The sequence below is a fragment of the Musca autumnalis genome, unplaced genomic scaffold (genome assembly GCF_047663935.1).
Source record: "Musca autumnalis isolate F117 unplaced genomic scaffold, ASM4766393v1 scaffold_4, whole genome shotgun sequence".
Lineage (NCBI taxonomy): Eukaryota > Metazoa > Arthropoda > Insecta > Diptera > Muscidae > Musca > Musca autumnalis.
The window spans coordinates 248,507,665-248,524,187 of NW_027411977.1; the positions used below are offsets into that span (position 1 = coordinate 248,507,665).

The 16,523-nt window shown below is 36.2% G+C and overlaps 1 protein-coding gene and 9 non-coding genes across 10 annotated transcripts in view; 7 read left to right on the forward strand and 3 right to left on the reverse strand.

Annotated features, from left to right (window-relative positions):
* Positions 1-16,523, forward strand: part of LOC141403622 (uncharacterized) — a 130,744-nt gene that overhangs the window by 51,743 nt on the left and 62,478 nt on the right.
* TRNAS-AGA (transfer RNA serine (anticodon AGA)) lies at positions 5,361-5,442 on the forward strand. Its single transcript has one exon. It is a non-coding gene; the product is annotated as a tRNA-Ser (tRNA).
* On the forward strand, positions 5,879-5,960 carry TRNAS-AGA (transfer RNA serine (anticodon AGA)). Its single transcript has one exon. It is a non-coding gene; the product is annotated as a tRNA-Ser (tRNA).
* TRNAS-AGA (transfer RNA serine (anticodon AGA)) lies at positions 6,397-6,478 on the forward strand. The gene has a single exon. It is a non-coding gene; the product is annotated as a tRNA-Ser (tRNA).
* Positions 10,799-10,880, forward strand: TRNAS-AGA (transfer RNA serine (anticodon AGA)). Its single transcript has one exon. It is a non-coding gene; the product is annotated as a tRNA-Ser (tRNA).
* Positions 11,765-11,846, forward strand: TRNAS-AGA (transfer RNA serine (anticodon AGA)). Its single transcript has one exon. It is a non-coding gene; the product is annotated as a tRNA-Ser (tRNA).
* Positions 13,467-13,548, reverse strand: TRNAS-AGA (transfer RNA serine (anticodon AGA)). Its single transcript has one exon. It is a non-coding gene; the product is annotated as a tRNA-Ser (tRNA).
* Positions 14,349-14,430, reverse strand: TRNAS-AGA (transfer RNA serine (anticodon AGA)). The gene has a single exon. It is a non-coding gene; the product is annotated as a tRNA-Ser (tRNA).
* Positions 15,922-16,003, forward strand: TRNAS-AGA (transfer RNA serine (anticodon AGA)). Its single transcript has one exon. It is a non-coding gene; the product is annotated as a tRNA-Ser (tRNA).
* TRNAS-AGA (transfer RNA serine (anticodon AGA)) lies at positions 16,170-16,251 on the reverse strand. The gene has a single exon. It is a non-coding gene; the product is annotated as a tRNA-Ser (tRNA).

Consider the following 16,523-nt stretch of genomic DNA (forward strand, 5'->3'; position numbering starts at 1 on the left):
GCCAGTATCTGATTGGTTGATACGTTGACATGGCCAGATAATTTGCAATTTTTGCCATTTTTCCCTTTCTGTACTTTATAGACAATTTTCCATGTGAAAAAAGTTTTGACAGATTGCTCTTTTGCTAGTTTTATCATTAAACAAGTAAAAAGTCGTTAAGTTCGGCCGGGCCGAACTTTTTATACCCTCCACCATAAAAAAGTCTGCATTAAAATGGAATAATTAGGGTCCTTTTACAATTTTAGGTGGACCAACTTTTCGACAATGGTTAGACTACTACTGCCTTTCACTATTTCTTAAATTACACTGTGAACACAAATCTTGGGACAGAGATAATTCCTTTTGGAGATGAAAGCCCTTGGTGTGTGTATATTAAAAACCCCGAAGGACAGATGCGCCGTGATTCGAACTTCCGCGTTATGGCGTGATAAAGTTTTTGCAAGAGACCCTGTAAGCCATCATGAATTAGCATTATATCTTTGTTTGTTGTTTTTGTAGAGCACTTAAGCAACAGTGAACAAAGATATAACGCTAATTCCTGATGGCCCACAGGGTCTCTAACAAAAATTTCATCACGCCATAACGCGGAAGTTCGACTCACGGCGGATCTGTCCTTCGGGGTTCATAATATACTCACCAAGGCCTTTCTTCCCCAAGAGGAATTTTCCGCGCCCCAGACTTTCACCTCCATTTTGTTGCACAGTGTTATCTGATCTAATCTAAAAAATGTGTTCAGCTAGGGGAAAGGTACCACCTACGGGACTATATCAAAGAGTCAACCTATCTTTAAATTTTTTGGCGGAAAAGTTTTATAGCTGCAGGGAACTTCAAGAGTCAAACTGAGGGTAGTTTCATCAAAACAATGTAGACCCTCAAAAATGGACCCATGTTTGCGAATTTTAGTGAAGAAATTTCGTGACCACTGAAAATTCCCCAAAATCGGGAGGTGCAGTTATATGGTGGGATATACCTATATTGACGATTACACTGTGACACAAAATGGAACTCAAAGTCTGGGGGGTGGAAAAATTCTTTTGGAGATGAAAGCCTTTGATGAGTATACTAAGAACCCAAAAGGAAATTTTCGCCATAGGTCAAGTTTCTGAGATATCGCGCGATGAAGTTTTTGATTTTTTCCCTATAATACTTGGGAAAATAGCTCCATATATCTGTTTGACGTTACTGTAGCTGCGTTTTGAGGTGACATATCTTCAGTGAAATCGATTGGCGAATCTTTTTGTAGAACATTTCATTCTTCTAACTCAATGCCTTTCATGTCCTTTTCGTCCTTTATTTCTTGAACCGTAGTGAAAGTACCACAAGATGAGATTTTTCAGCATCCAAATATTCTACAAAAATGTTGCTCAGAAGATTTTAGGTACGGTCCTCTTTGACAACTAATCGATTTTGTCCCGTTTTCGTTGTCATTTCTGATATTTATTCGGACTTGGTTCAGAATTAAACCATGTTGTAATTCTGTATATTCGTTATTGGTTATGTATAGGTATGTAGACATAACAGTTGGTTATTGCTTATGTAGACATCTGGGGTGCTTCTGAAATATTTACCACAAATAGCTCTTGTAATGATGAACACGTTAATAACAAATTTTCTTGGAGGATAGATCCGGTTATCTTAGTTTTTTGAACCGGATATTACGTATTAAAACCGATTTTTAAACCGGTTTTAAGTAACCGATTAAACTTATATGTATACCATTACAAAGCTTATAGAGTCTTCAATCAAATTAAATTAATTCGCTAATGAAAACTTTGCTAGTTGCAGCTCTAGTACAAAAAACCGTTTTCTTAAACCCTTTTTAAGGAAAAATATCAATACGCGCAAATATGGAGATCAAAGGCTGGGGCTGAAAAATTATTTTTGGCGATGAATGTCGATGAAGGTAATATGATGAACCCGGAAGGACAGTTTTGCCATAGGTCAAACTTATGAGTTCCGGTTCAAAAAACTAAGATAACCGGATCTATCCTCCAAGAAAATTTGTTATTAACGTGTTCATCATTACAAGAGCTATTTGTGGTAAATATTTCAGAAGCACCCCAGATGTCTACATAAGCAATAAGCAACTGTTATGTCTACATACCTATACATAACCAATAACGAATATACAAAATTACAAAACATGGTTTAATTCTGAACCAAGTCCGAATAAATATCAACAATGACAACGAAAACGGGACAAAATCGACGGATTTTTTGTTCTAGAACTGCAACTAGCAAATTTTTCATAAGCGAATTAATTTAATTTGATTGGCAACTCTATAAGCTTTGTAATGGTATACATATAAGTTTAATCGGTTACTTTAAACCGGGTCAAAAATCGGTTTTAATGTCGGAATATCCGGTTCAAAAAACTGAGATAACCGGATATATCCTCCAAGAACATTTGTTATTAACGTGTTTATCATTACAAGAGCTATTTGTGGTAAATATTTCAGAAGCACCCCAGATGTCTACATAAGCAATAACCAACTGTTATGTCTACATACCTATACATAACCAATAACGAATATACAGAAAAACAAAACATGGTTCAATTCTGAACCAAGTCCGAATAAATATCAAAAATGACAACGAAAACGGTACAAAATCGATTAGTTGTCAAAGAGAACCGTACCTAAAATCTTCTGAGCAACATTTTTGTAGAATATTTGGATGCTGAAAAATCTCATCTTGTGGTACTTTCACTACGGTTCAAGAAATAAAGTACGAAAAGGACATGAAAGGCATTGAGTTAGAAGAATGAAATGTTCTACAAAAAGATTCCCCAATCGATTTCACTGAAGATATGTCACCTCAAAACGCAGCTACAGTAACGTCAAACAGATATATGGAGCTATTTTCCCAAGTATTATAGGGAAAAAATCAAAAACTTCATCGCGCGATATCTCAGAAACTTGACCTATGGCGAAAATTTCCTTTTGGGTTCTTAGTATATTCATCAAGGGCTTTCATCTCCAAATGAAATTTTCCACCCCCCAAAAATGCTGCTGCACAGTGTTATTTTTAAATAGACAACATTGTACCTAAAATTCTCAAAATACCGATCATTACAGCTAGTTCGGTTAAAAATTGCAGCTAAAATTCTCAAAATACCGTAAATGGGGAGATACCGTTATATGGGGGCTATACCAAAACATGGACCTATGTAGACGATGTTTCGTTGGAGATATTTTATGACCACTGAGAACTTCAAATGTCAAATTACAGCTATTTCGGTTAAAAACTGTAGCTAAAATTCTCAAAATACCGATAATTGGGAGGTACTGTTATATGGGGGCTATACCAAAACATGAACCTATGTTGACGATGTTTGGTGGAGATATTTCATGACCACTGAGAACCTCAAATGTCAAATTGCAGATATTTCGGTTACAAATTGTGGTTAAAATTCTCAAAATACCGAAAATCGGGAGGTACTGTTATATGGTGGCTATACCAAAACATGGACCTATGTTGACAATGCTTGGTGGCGATGTTTCATGACCACTGAGAACCTCAAATGGCAAATTACAATTAGTTCGGTTAAAAATTGTAGCTAAAATTCTCAAAATACCGAAAATCGGGAGGTACCGTTATATGGGGGCTATACCAAAACATGGACCTATGTTGACGATGTTTCGTGGAGATATTTCATGACCACTGAGAACCTCAAATGTCAAATTGCAGATAGTACGGTTAAAAGTTGTGGCTAAAATTCTCAAAATACCGAAAATCGGGAGGTACCGTTATATGGGGGCTATACCAAAACATGAACCTATGTTGACGTTGTTTGGTGGAGATATTTCATGACCACTGAGAACCTCAAATGTTAAATTGCAGATATTTCGGTTACAAATTGTAGTTAAAATTCTCAAAATACCGAAAATCGGGAGGTAACGTTATATGGGGGCTATACCAAAACATGGACCTATGTTGACGATGTTTCGTGGAGATATTTCATGACCACTGAGAACCTCAAATGTCAAATTGCAAATAGTTCGGTTAAAAATTGTGGCTAAAATTCTCAAAATACCGAAAATCGGGGGGTACCCTTATATGGGGTCTATACCAAAACATGAACCTATGTTGACGATGTTTGGTGGAGATATTTCATGACCACTGAGAACCTCAAATGTTAAATTGCAGATATTTCGGTTACAAATTGGGGTTAAAATTCTCAAAATACCGAAAATCGGGAGGTACCGTTATATGGGGGCTATACCAAAACATGGACCTATGTTGACGATGCTTGGTGGAGATGTTTCATGACCACTGAGAACCTCAAAAGGCAAATTACAGCTAGTTCGGTTAAAAATTGTAGCTAAAATTCTCAAAATACCGAAAATCGGGAGGTACCGTTATATGGGGGCTATACCAAAACATGGACCTATGTTGACGATGTTTCGTGGAGATATTTCATGACCACTGAGAACCTTAAATGTCAAATTGCAGATAGTTCGGTTAAACATTGTGGCTAAAATTCTCAAAATACCGAAAATCGGGAGGTACCGTTATATGGGGACTATACCAAAACATGGACCTATGCCCATATCCTTTGGGATATAAGTTTGCTGATCACTAGGAACCCTAAATCCCAAATTATAGCTTATTCGGTCTGCAAATATGGCGAAGAACGTCAAAATACCTCAAATCCGGAGGTACCGTTATATGGGGGCTATACCAAAAAGTGGACCGATATAGCCCATCTTCGAACTTGACCTGCCTATGGAAAAAAGACCCTCGGGTGCAAAATTTCATCACTCTATCTCAATTATTGCGGACGCTAGAGTGATTACAACAGACGGACAGACGGACAGACAGACGGACAGACGGACATGGCTAGATCGTCTTAGAATTTTATCCTGATCAAGAATATATATACTTTATATGGTCGCAAATGATTAGTTCGATGTGTTACAAACAGAATGACAAACTTAATATACCCTCCATACTATGGTGGAGGGTATAAAAAGCACGGGAACACAACAAGTATAAATAACTACAGTCTGATCGAAGTGGAAATTCTAATATTTCAAACGAAATATTTCGATTTGTAATGGAAATTATTCGAGTTACATGTGTAAATGGTGTTGCTAAGTATTCTAAGTATTCTATAAATTGTATTTGAGTCCTATATTTAGTTGTGTTCAATTGTCTCCCATTACACCCAATTTGTAAGAGAGGTTTACCATTAACGCAGGTGGTTTTGAAATCGTTTTTGTTGACTCAAATGTTTTCTTTACCATTTCAACCATTTCAATATCAAAAAAAAAAAAAAAAAAAAAAAAAGGAAGTTCACCTGTAGAAATCTGGAAAAACAAACATAGATATCAAACTTACTTACAAAGCTGACATGTGCAGTCGTGGCCGAGCGGTTAAGGCGTCTGACTAGAAATCAGATTCCCTCTGGGAGCGTAGGTTCGAATCCTACCGACTGCGAGAGAATTTCACATTTTTGAAGAAAAGATTTTAATTGTGCCATTTTAATAATAAAAAAACAAAAAAAAAATCCGATGTATGTGGTCAATCAATGAAGAGCTTTCATAAATCTGACAAATTAAATTGATGGACCCAGTCATGATAAAATTATAAGGTGGCGTAAAACAACCAGCTGATTGGTTTCAATCTGTCAACTTTTTTGTTACTGTGAATCATTTATATGAAAACGTAAACATTTTGTCATAGTGAAGAAATTTCGACCAAAATAGAGTTGTTGTGCTACTTATGTGACCTGAAAAATATAACTTGGATCCAGTTAATGTTGACTTATCTCCTCCATTATTTCCGCTGTCTAAAATTAATTGGAAATATTTTTAATCGCTTTTAATTTTATAACAAAAAAGGTCACGACACTGCCATATTAGGCGAATATGCAGCAGTCGTGGCCGAGCGGTTAAGGCGTCTGACTAGAAATCAGATTCCCTCTGGGAGCGTAGGTTCGAATCCTACCGACTGCGAATACAATTGATTTTTTTTTTATTATTTTTTTTTTTTTAGATTCTAAACAAAGGCTTTTTGCGATTTCAAAATTTTTGAGTAGGAATGTGGACAACTTTACGTTTCTCCCGTTCATAGGTTCAAACACAACGAACTATACTACGGAATCTTCGAGTAATAAATCAGTTTTTACCAATAACTTATTGAAGTTAATTTGAAGTTTTAATCTTTCAAAAACGTCATATGTAGAAAACGTTATTACTTCGTAATTATAATTATCAAATGTCCACATATATTGAGATGTTGTATATAGATTATATATACATATGTACGATCAAAAAGTAACCGTTATTTTCAAATTTCGTGAGTTACGCATCTTCGATTTTCGCCTTTTTTGCTAGAAAAATATATATGCAAACGGTTTAAATACCAATATTTTGACGCAACTTTCGTGAGGCAGTCGTGGCCGAGCGGTTAAGGCGTCTGACTAGAAATCAGATTCCCTCTGGGAGCGTAGGTTCGAATCCTACCGACTGCGAAACATGTATTTTTTTAAATAAATTACAGTCGAACCTCCATTATCCGTGAAAGGAAAACACCGAATTTTTTGTTCATTTTGCACCGATTTACCGTGAAAGTCTTTATAATCCGACATTATAATTCATTCGACGAAATTTTTAATTGACGAAAAACAATGCACAAATGAATTATTTAAGAATAGTTGAAAATATTTTGAACTTCATATTTTCGTAATTGCTCTTATTTGTAAATATCTGCAAGGACGTATATTTTTTTTATTAAAAATATATGAGAAGCAGTGTTACTCCATTATCCGGGAAAATCGATTATCCGTAATACCTCCGGTCCCGATCATTATGGATAATCGAGGTCAAAATACCGAAAATCGGGAGTTACTGTTCATGGGGGCTATATCAAACTTGGACCGATATAGTACTTACTTACTTAGCTGGCCCATTACAGAGCATTTGTTCCATACCGCTTCGCTTTTTGGAATACCGCGCCTTTTGATTTCTTCATCCACTTGTATGCTCCATCGAAGCTTAGGCCTGCCGATTCTGCGTGCACCGCCATGTGGCATGTATTCATACGCCTTTTTAGCGGGTTCATCATCGCTCATTTTCATGATATGGCCTAGCCAACGCAATCGTTGCATCTCGATACGTTTAACTATATTCATGTCTTTGTATAGCTGATATAGCTCGTGGTTCATACGACGTCTATATTCACCGTCAACGGCCCGTAGATCTTTCGAAGAATTTTCCTCTCAAACACACCAAGCACTGCCTTATCTGCTTGCGCAAGTACCCATGCTTCGGAGCAATACATTAGCACCGGTACAATCAGCGTTATGTATAGTGTTATTTTTGTTTGACGAGATGTGGCTTTGTTTTTAAATTGCTTATTTAAACCATAGTAGCATCTGTTGGCCAATACAATTCTTCTTTTTTTTCACAACTGATGTTGTTTGTTGTGTTTATGGCAGTGCCGAGGTAGACGAAGTCTTTAACTACCTCAAATTTGTAGGTACCAACTTCCACAGTTGGTCCGAGCTCTATGGACGCTTTGCGCGTCGACACCATCAGCTTGGTATTCTCGCCGTTTACCGCCAGACCCACTTTCGCAGATTCTCCTTCAACCTTCCTAAAGGTATCAGTTAATTCCTTTACTGATCGTGACTGTGACTATTGGTGTAAATTGTGCCATTTCTTTTGACATTTGCATCTCGCATTACCTTTTCCAGCAAAATGTTGAATAGGTCACACGAAAGGCTGTCTCCTTGTCTGAAACCTCTTCTGAACTATTCTGAGAGGTTCTTTCCAATTTTAACTGATGACCTAGTGTCAGATAAACTCATCTTTGCCGGGATACCAAATTCAGACATTGCATTGAATACCTTTGATCGGAGGGGACTGTCGAAAGCTGCTTTATAATCGACAAAAATGTGGTATATGTCGATCTGCATCTCTTGTGTCTTCTCAAAGATTTGCCGCAGGGTAAATATCTGGTCAACGGTGGACTTGCCATGTCTAAAGCCGCATTGGTATGGTCCAATTATTTCGTTGACCATTGGCTTTAGTCGTTCGCACAATATCCCTGACACTATGTTATAGGCAAAAGGGAGAAGACTTATGCCCCTATAGTTGGAGCATACAGTCTTGTCTCCTTTCTTGTGGACGGGACGTAGGATGCTCAGGTTCCAATCGTCGGGTACTCGTTCTTCATGCCAGATGGTGCTAACTAGCTGATGCATACACCTTATCAGCGCGTCGCCTCCGGTTTTAAATAGCTCGGCTGGTAAGCCATCGGCTCCTGTTGCCTTATTATTCTTCAGCCGATTTATTGCTGTTTTACCTCATCTTGGCCGGGTGGTATACATTCTATACCATCTTCTGGGATTGGATCTGTAGTATCATCGTCTTCGCTACTATTGGATACCAGCAGATTGGAAAATATTCCTTCCATATCCTCAGCACGCTATCTGTATCTGTTACCAGATTACCTTGCTGGTCTCTAGAGGAGGATGTGCCTGTACCAAAGCCATCAGTTTGATGTTTCACTCTTTGGTAGAATTTTCGGACTTCATTCCGGCTCCTGTTCGTCTCGATTTTTTCACACTCCCGCTTTTCTATTTCTCTCTTTTTCTTGCGGAAAAGACGTTTCTCTTCTCTCCTTTTCTCCCGATATCTCTCTCGTGCGCTACGTGTTGCTACTGATTGTAAAGTAGCTCTATATGCCGCATTTTTATCTTCGGTAGCAGCACGACATTCCTGGTCATACCATGAATTCCTTTGTGTAGATCTCTGGAATCCAAGTATGGATTTTGCGGCTGTTTGCATGGAGTGGGCAATATTTTGCCATTGTGTTGTTATGTTATCGGGACAAGGAGTGCTCTCATTAGGCAATTGGGCTAGTTGAGTGGAATATACTGTGGCTATCTGTTGTGTTTGCAGCCTATCGATGTCCAACTTCCGCGTTGTGTCTGTTCGTGCTTTATTTGCAACGTTTAGACGGGTACGTACCTTTGCTGCAACAAGGTAGTGGTCCGAATCAACGTTTGCGCCTCGGAACGATCGTACATCCAACACGCTCGATGAATGTCTTCCATCTATCACAACATGATCAATTTGGTTTCTTGTTTTCTGATCTGGAGACAGCCAGGTGCCCTTATGGATGTCGAGATGTTGAAATCTGGTGCTGCTAACTACCATGTTTCTTGGAGCTGCAAAGTCTATCAGCCTCATACCATTGTCAGATGTTTCACTGTGGAGACTGAATTTCCCGACTGTTAGGCCAAAGATATTCTCCTTTCCAATTTTGGCATTAAAATCGCCTAGAATGATTTTAATGTCATGGGCAGGGCAACTGTCATATGTTTCTTCTAAGCGCTCGTAAAATATATCTTTGGTCTGTTCGTCCTTTTCTTCAGTGGGAGCATGAGCGCAAATAAAGCTGATGTTGAAGAATTTAGCTTTTATTCGAATTGCAGCAAGTCTTTCATTCACTGGGGTGAAGCTGGATACCAGATGTTTTAGCCTCCGACTAACTACGAATCCGCAACCAAACTCATGCTTTAGGTCATGGCAGCTATGCGTGCGTCACCTTTAGGTGTTGTTGTGACGCCTTTCCCAATCCATCGTATTTCCTGTATGGCATTAATATCGGCCTTGTACTTTTCAAGTACGTCTGCCAATGGGAAGACAGCCTACTATGAAAAAACGAAAGAAAAGAAAAAAAAACGCCTCTAATGTTGCGAACATTCCAGGTGCAGATTAGCAGATCATGGTCCTTAAAACGTTTGCGGGGTTAGTCAACATTAGAGGCGTTTTTTTCTTTTCTTTCGTTTTTTCAAAGAGTGCGAACATTCCAGGTGCAGATTAGCAGATCATGGTCCTTAAAACGTTTGCGGGGTTCGTCAACTTTAGAGGGGTTTGTTTTTCTTTTCTTTCGTTTTTTCATAGTAGGATGTTTTTACTAGGGGAGGGTTACTAACCCGACGCCCAAACCCAAGTTTTTAACGTTCTTATGGGAGAACGCGCGGCACATGTTAGCTCACTAACTTTAACGGGTGTTAAAGGCAGTCCCCCAGGTGACACCACGGGGAGGTCAGTGTCCACTTGAGATGAAAGAGGGACCAAGATAAATACTGGGCTTTGCCATGTTAAAACCGGTCAGGACCGTTCCTTGGTATCTTCCATCCCCTATGTCACCCTGGACCGATGTAGCCCATTTTCAATACCAAACATTCCAGTAGTAATAGAAACGTATGTAGTTAATTATCTACATTAAATATCTTGAACTTTATCGAGATTTTAACAGACAAACGGACCTCGTTGTATTGGCTTAGAATTGTATGCTGATTTTTTAGAATCTCCAGCATATGTATATTTTGATGTGTTACAAACAGGGCTAATGTGCCCTCCAACTTATGTTGGCGGTAGTAAAAAAGAAATGGAACACGATATACATTTTTGCAAACAGTTTAATAACATTCAAATCCAAAGTATTCAGCAAGCCTGTCTAAAATGTTGGATGATTGAATAATAATAATAATAAAAATAATCTTGTCCGATTAATTTATTTAGTCTTCTAATCAAATGCTTGTCAAAAAATCAACATTTTATTATGAATTAATTATATGTACTATTTGAAACTTGTTTATTATCTATTGTTTTCTATAATCAATTGATTTTGATACTTTGTCAAATAATTTTATATATTTTTAATATTAATCTAATATTTATCAAAAAAACATTTGAAATATATTAAAATTTTTTAACAGAGTTAATGAGAATTTGTTAGCTGTTCAAACTCTTAAGTCGAATGTAACGGTCATTGTGCAGTCGTGGCCGAGCGGTTAAGGCGTCTGACTAGAAATCAGATTCCCTCTGGGAGCGTAGGTTCGAATCCTACCGACTGCGAGAGAAATATTTTTTTTTATTTTTTTTTTATATTTTGTTTTTAATAATATGAAATAGAACACGAAATCAGATTCCCTCTGGGAGCGTAGGTTCAAATCCTACCGACTGCGATAAATTATTTTTTTTTATTTTTTTTAAGATTTTGTCTTTTAATAATATGAAATGACATCATCTACAACTTGTCCTGAAAAAAACTATACGCTCATATTAATTATTTACAAAGTGAAAGCAATGAATGTTCTTTTGAGTCATTCAAATGGCGAAAAAATTCCCATTAGCCATTTCCGTGAACAACCTTGCGTGTGATAACTTTGCTGAACAACAATAAGCAGCTACCAGCAAATTTCAAAATCATGTGAAAATTGTAATGATTGTTTAGAATATTACCAATTAACTCAATATGACTTGGTCATTAGTTGCTGTTCGGGGTAATATTCAATTTAATGTTAATCTATATACCCTAAGAGGAAACGACCCATAACACTTAATGCTTGCTGCAACATTGCAACAAATAGAGGTTTAATGAACATTCAGCAATTAGCCTGTTCAACACATTATAATAAAAAAAACAAGCAATAAAAAGTGAATATAACAACAAAATACATACAACAAGTCGCCGACAGTTTTAAGTGGACGTTTTGTTTTTTTCTTTCTAAAAATTCCAACTAGAAAAATTCCCACCCACGCTTGTGCATGGAGACACATTTCCATAAGGATAAAAATAGATTTTTTATGAGGAACAGAATACCTATGTTGTTGTTTGTTCTGTGGATGTGGGCTTGGGTGAATGTGTGCCACTTATTCTGTGTGTGTGTGTGTTTTGTTGTTTTTATTATCCTTTTCACTTTCTCCAGTAACCTTTCTAGGCGCCTGTTTAGCCTGGAGCAGTCGTGGCCGAGCGGTTAAGGCGTCTGACTAGAAATCAGATTCCCTCTGGGAGCGTAGGTTCGAATCCTACCGACTGCGTGAAAGAGACTCTAAGACATGTCTAAACCTTTTGTAGAAATAAAGATGGAAGTAGGAAAAATAATGTCCTTAAGAAACAAAATTATGAACTGAAAAAAAGAAAAAAGGAACACGTAGATAACAATTTCTAATGAGACAGTCAGTCGTTCACGGACAGCATACTTTATGATTATATATGTATGTATATGATAAAAAAAACAGCCGATATTTGGTAGCGTTGGCATGATTTCATCAAAGGCCATTCCTATATCATATTTCCATTGTGTACCCTGCCAATTTATTTGTCAATTTGCAATGAATTTTGATTGACTCATTGTTTCATAAATTTCTTTGTAATTTTTTCCACTTTGAATATTGAAATCTATGACAATGACCTACCAGCTAAATTCCCTTCGATTTCAATGATGTCCCTTTTTGAAATGCCTATTTGAAACAATAACACAATTCTTTATAGTAATTGTCCTAGTCTTTTTTGGCTGGCCATCTTTTATTTTTGGCATTGTCATTTTTAGTGGTGGTATGTATATCATGTTTACCAGCTGTAGACAACCGCCGACTCGCATTTCCACTTGTCGTTCTCATCTCTGTAAGTAACAAAGCATTGCACACTTAACCATTTTCGTCGACAAAGTCTATGTCTGCCAACATGTCTGCCAGTTATAAAAACGGTAGAAACATAAAAAGAACAGCAATCATAACCAGAGGAAGAAAAAACAACAAAACTACTAGAAGATTTTTGTATTTTGTTATTGTTTTTATTCGGTATACCAGTTGTTGTTGTACTTTGTAGTCCTATTTGTGAATGTCCTTCAAGTCAAAAGCCGGGTTGCAGGAGGTAAGTGTGACACATACAGCCTCCCTCAACCATCATTGTTTGAATTCTATGAAAATGTGAATGATTTTTGTTATGTTATTTTCATGAGCTGTATTTTTTTTTTGGTGTTTGTTATTCTTCCTCACAAGAAACCAGCATATGAAAATATGAAAGGTCCTTCAGGCGTTGAAATGTTTTTAGATATCTCTTGTTTATTTTTACAACTCAAAGTATCGAATATACAATGGTTGGAGGACAGAGGCCATTCTGGTATGGACATTTGAGGGCATAGAATCAACCGTAGGCTCAATTGTGTTGTCGTCGGCACATGTGACCGACCAAACACTTTGAATGAAATTCTTTGAGTAATTGTTTGGTGGCTTTGCTTTCAAATCCAGGCGAGTATAGGTTAAGATGTGTTGTGGAAAGAAATATAAATAACATAGCATTGAAATACGGTTTCCAGCATTTAATGTTTTCAAGCAGATTGGGAAAAAGGATTCTAAACAAAATAACAATTCTCTTGCATAAATCGGATACTTTGTAAACCGATGAACTCTGGGCGATTCTAAGTAAGCAATAAAACTAAATATGGAGAGTAAATAATGAAAGTCTGTTAAAAATTTTCCATCATTGATACGGATGCAGGATTAAATTAAACTGGGAAAAATATTATTATTTATGAGAGAATATTTAAGTGCTATCGAAATACCACACCTTACTTATTTAGGATAAATTTTCAAAATAATTATGTAACATCTTAATTTTAAATTAAAAAATAAATATTTTTCCAAAATAAATGTTCTCGCAGTCGGTAGGATTCGAACCTACGCTCCCAGAGGGAATCTGATTTCTAGTCAGACGCCTTAACCGCTCGGCCACGACTGCTACATAGCATAGAACTTTGCTCAATGCGAGTAATTCTCATTACATTTAAACGAAGAATGATACAAAGGCAGGTTTGAAACACATTTAAAGCTGGGTACACATTGTCAGTTTTGAATGACAGTTTTTTTGTTGCTTGCTAGTGTGGCACTTCATTTTTGTCATTCATCATGCAAACGCAAAATGTTTGGGGTTACTGGACGGTATGACAGTTATCGACAATTGCGAACTATTGACATTCAAAACTGACAATGTGTACCCAGCTTAAGTCTCTTGCCCGCAGTCAAGATCATTTCCGCGAATATTTCACTTAGATATATAAATGTTCTTTAAATATACTATTCGAAAATATTATTCTTAAAGTAATTTTTACACTATTTTATATAATATTTATATATGTATACATATTTACTAAGAGGATATGTTTTTTTGCAAACACACAAGCTCAGAACTAATATTTGCTATTTATTTTGAAATAAAATTTGCGAATTCAGAAAATGTATTAAATTAATGTTTAGTATCAGATTTTATGTGAATCTAGGAAGTAGAAATAAAGCTGACTGAAAGTTATTTATTATTATTAATTTCAAATTTCTTTTATGGTCAATCAGAATTTAACCATGAGTTCATTTGATATTATCTTTAAAATTTCGAACAAATATCATCATTACCAAGTAGATATCTAATATTATTTATTATAATCGGTTGGATTTATGACAAAGTTCCGTGAGAATCTCGTATATCTTCTTGATATACCATTTGAATACGTGATCGATTTTGAAATATCTAAAAATTATATTATTCGCAGTCGGTAGGATTCGAACCTACGCTCCCAGAGGGAATCTGATTTCTAGTCAGACGCCTTAACCGCTCGGCCACGACTGCTTGACATCGAGTATTTAAAGTAAGGCGAATAATTCGCATTAACTCTAAAGCAACAATTAAATTAAAGCTTGGCAATACCTTTTGAATTTGAAGGATGTCACATCCACCTTTTATACTACTTCTCTCCAATTTTGAATACCATTTGGTGATATCCTCATCAAACCATAAACGATTTCACATAAAAAATACACAATACATAACTCTAAAGCCACACCCTGAAACTTTCATACGAATCTTTCCCATTATTTTGGCGTTCTTAGGTCGAGTACCGCATAACCATAATTTCATAAAATTACTTTAGTAGGAAACTCGATCTATGAACGCCAAAATAATGGGAAAGTTTCGTATGAAAGTTTCAGCGTGTGGCTTTAGAGTAAGCTACAAATTGTTACACGAGTTCAGAGTTAGTCTTAGAGCTGGCAAACTATCGATATTCCCAACATTAGATATGTTCGATATTTCATTTCAAAACATCGATTGCTATCGATATTGTCGTTAATTTATCATCGCCATTAATTTGGACATGAAAATGGCGGAAATGTCTATGCTTTTTTTTGACATTTTGCACAAGTAGTTCACAGAAATAAATATAAAGGAGAAAAAACAATTACATTTATTTTATAAAAATATACAAAAATACGTTAAATTTTTCTGAAAAATTTGTAAATGTGACACGGAATTACTTTCTCATATCCACAAAATGGAAAAGTCGCTTAATTCTTATTCATTTCAATGAATTTTAGGTTAGCGGTTTTTATTCCGATAATATCGATAGACAAAACTATCTATCGATATTGAATTTATAAAATTAATCGATATTATCGTTAGTGCCATTAATTTTTTTGTCAGCTTTAGTGAGTCTAGCCTTAATTTAGTTTTAGTTTAGTCCCCATATACAACTTCTTCCTTTGGAGAAAATGGAAAAAGTCTCATATACATATAAAAGTTGGATGTATGATACAATAACCAGGTGACACAGTAAGCCAAGGCAACATTTGGCAAACATTTTTTCAAGCTCAATTACCATATTTGTTTGTTATCCATAATATCTGCGAGCTAGGGATAGGTAATGAAAAGCAATAATCGATTTTTCGATTTTGGTCTAAAACTAAAAATGCGATTTTTCGGTCTGGCGATTATTGCAGTAGTCTAAAAATTCGACTTTCGACTTTTTCTTAACCGCAGAAAATCGATTATAATCGACTATTCGTCGATTTTCGAGTTTTCTTTTGAAACTGCGAAATCGCCAAAACTGTAAAACCGCCAAGTCAACAATCGATGGGCAAACTCGAAAATCGATCACAAGATAATCGATTGTGCGATTTTTTAGACTTTTGACTGCAAAAAGTCGACTAACCGATTAATCGAAAGTCGACTTTCCTATCCCTACTGCCAGCATAGAATGGAAAAAGCTTGGGTCGGATAGTATTGTCAATATATGTTTTAATTTGATTGAGAACTATTGTCATTCCCGTATTTTTTAAATATGCAGCAGTCGTGGCCGAGCGGTTAAGGCGTCTGACTAGAAATCAGATTCCCTCTGGGAGCGTAGGTTCGAATCCTACCGACTGCGATTAATATGATTTTTGGAACATTTAAAGATATTTGAGTGTCAAGTCTATAAAACCGTACTTTATTTATTAAAAGCATCCTGTAGTTATAGATAGGGTGTATTCTTCAAATAACTTGAAAAAAATCAAAACTATAATTTTCAGATTAAAAACAAAAAAAAAATGTTTCGCAGTCGGTAGGATTCGAACCTACGCTCCCAGAGGGAATCTGATTTCTAGTCAGACGCCTTAACCGCTCGGCCACGACTGCACATAAACATTGGTGTATACAAAGTCAAGTTTTATTTGTTTTTTAGTGAAAACAATTTGTAATAATTTATCAGGTCTATTTTTAAAAAAAATATTTGAATTACCAAAAATTCGTAAAAAACACCTGTTTACACTTTCAAAATCTACCAACTGTAACTGTAATTGAATTATGTCGTTAACAAATTATTTTGAAGCGAGTGGGTATTAGGATTTGCTTCAATGAAACTGTTCAATCTAACCCAATCTAGACTCTAGGTTTTGCAAATTCGTCAG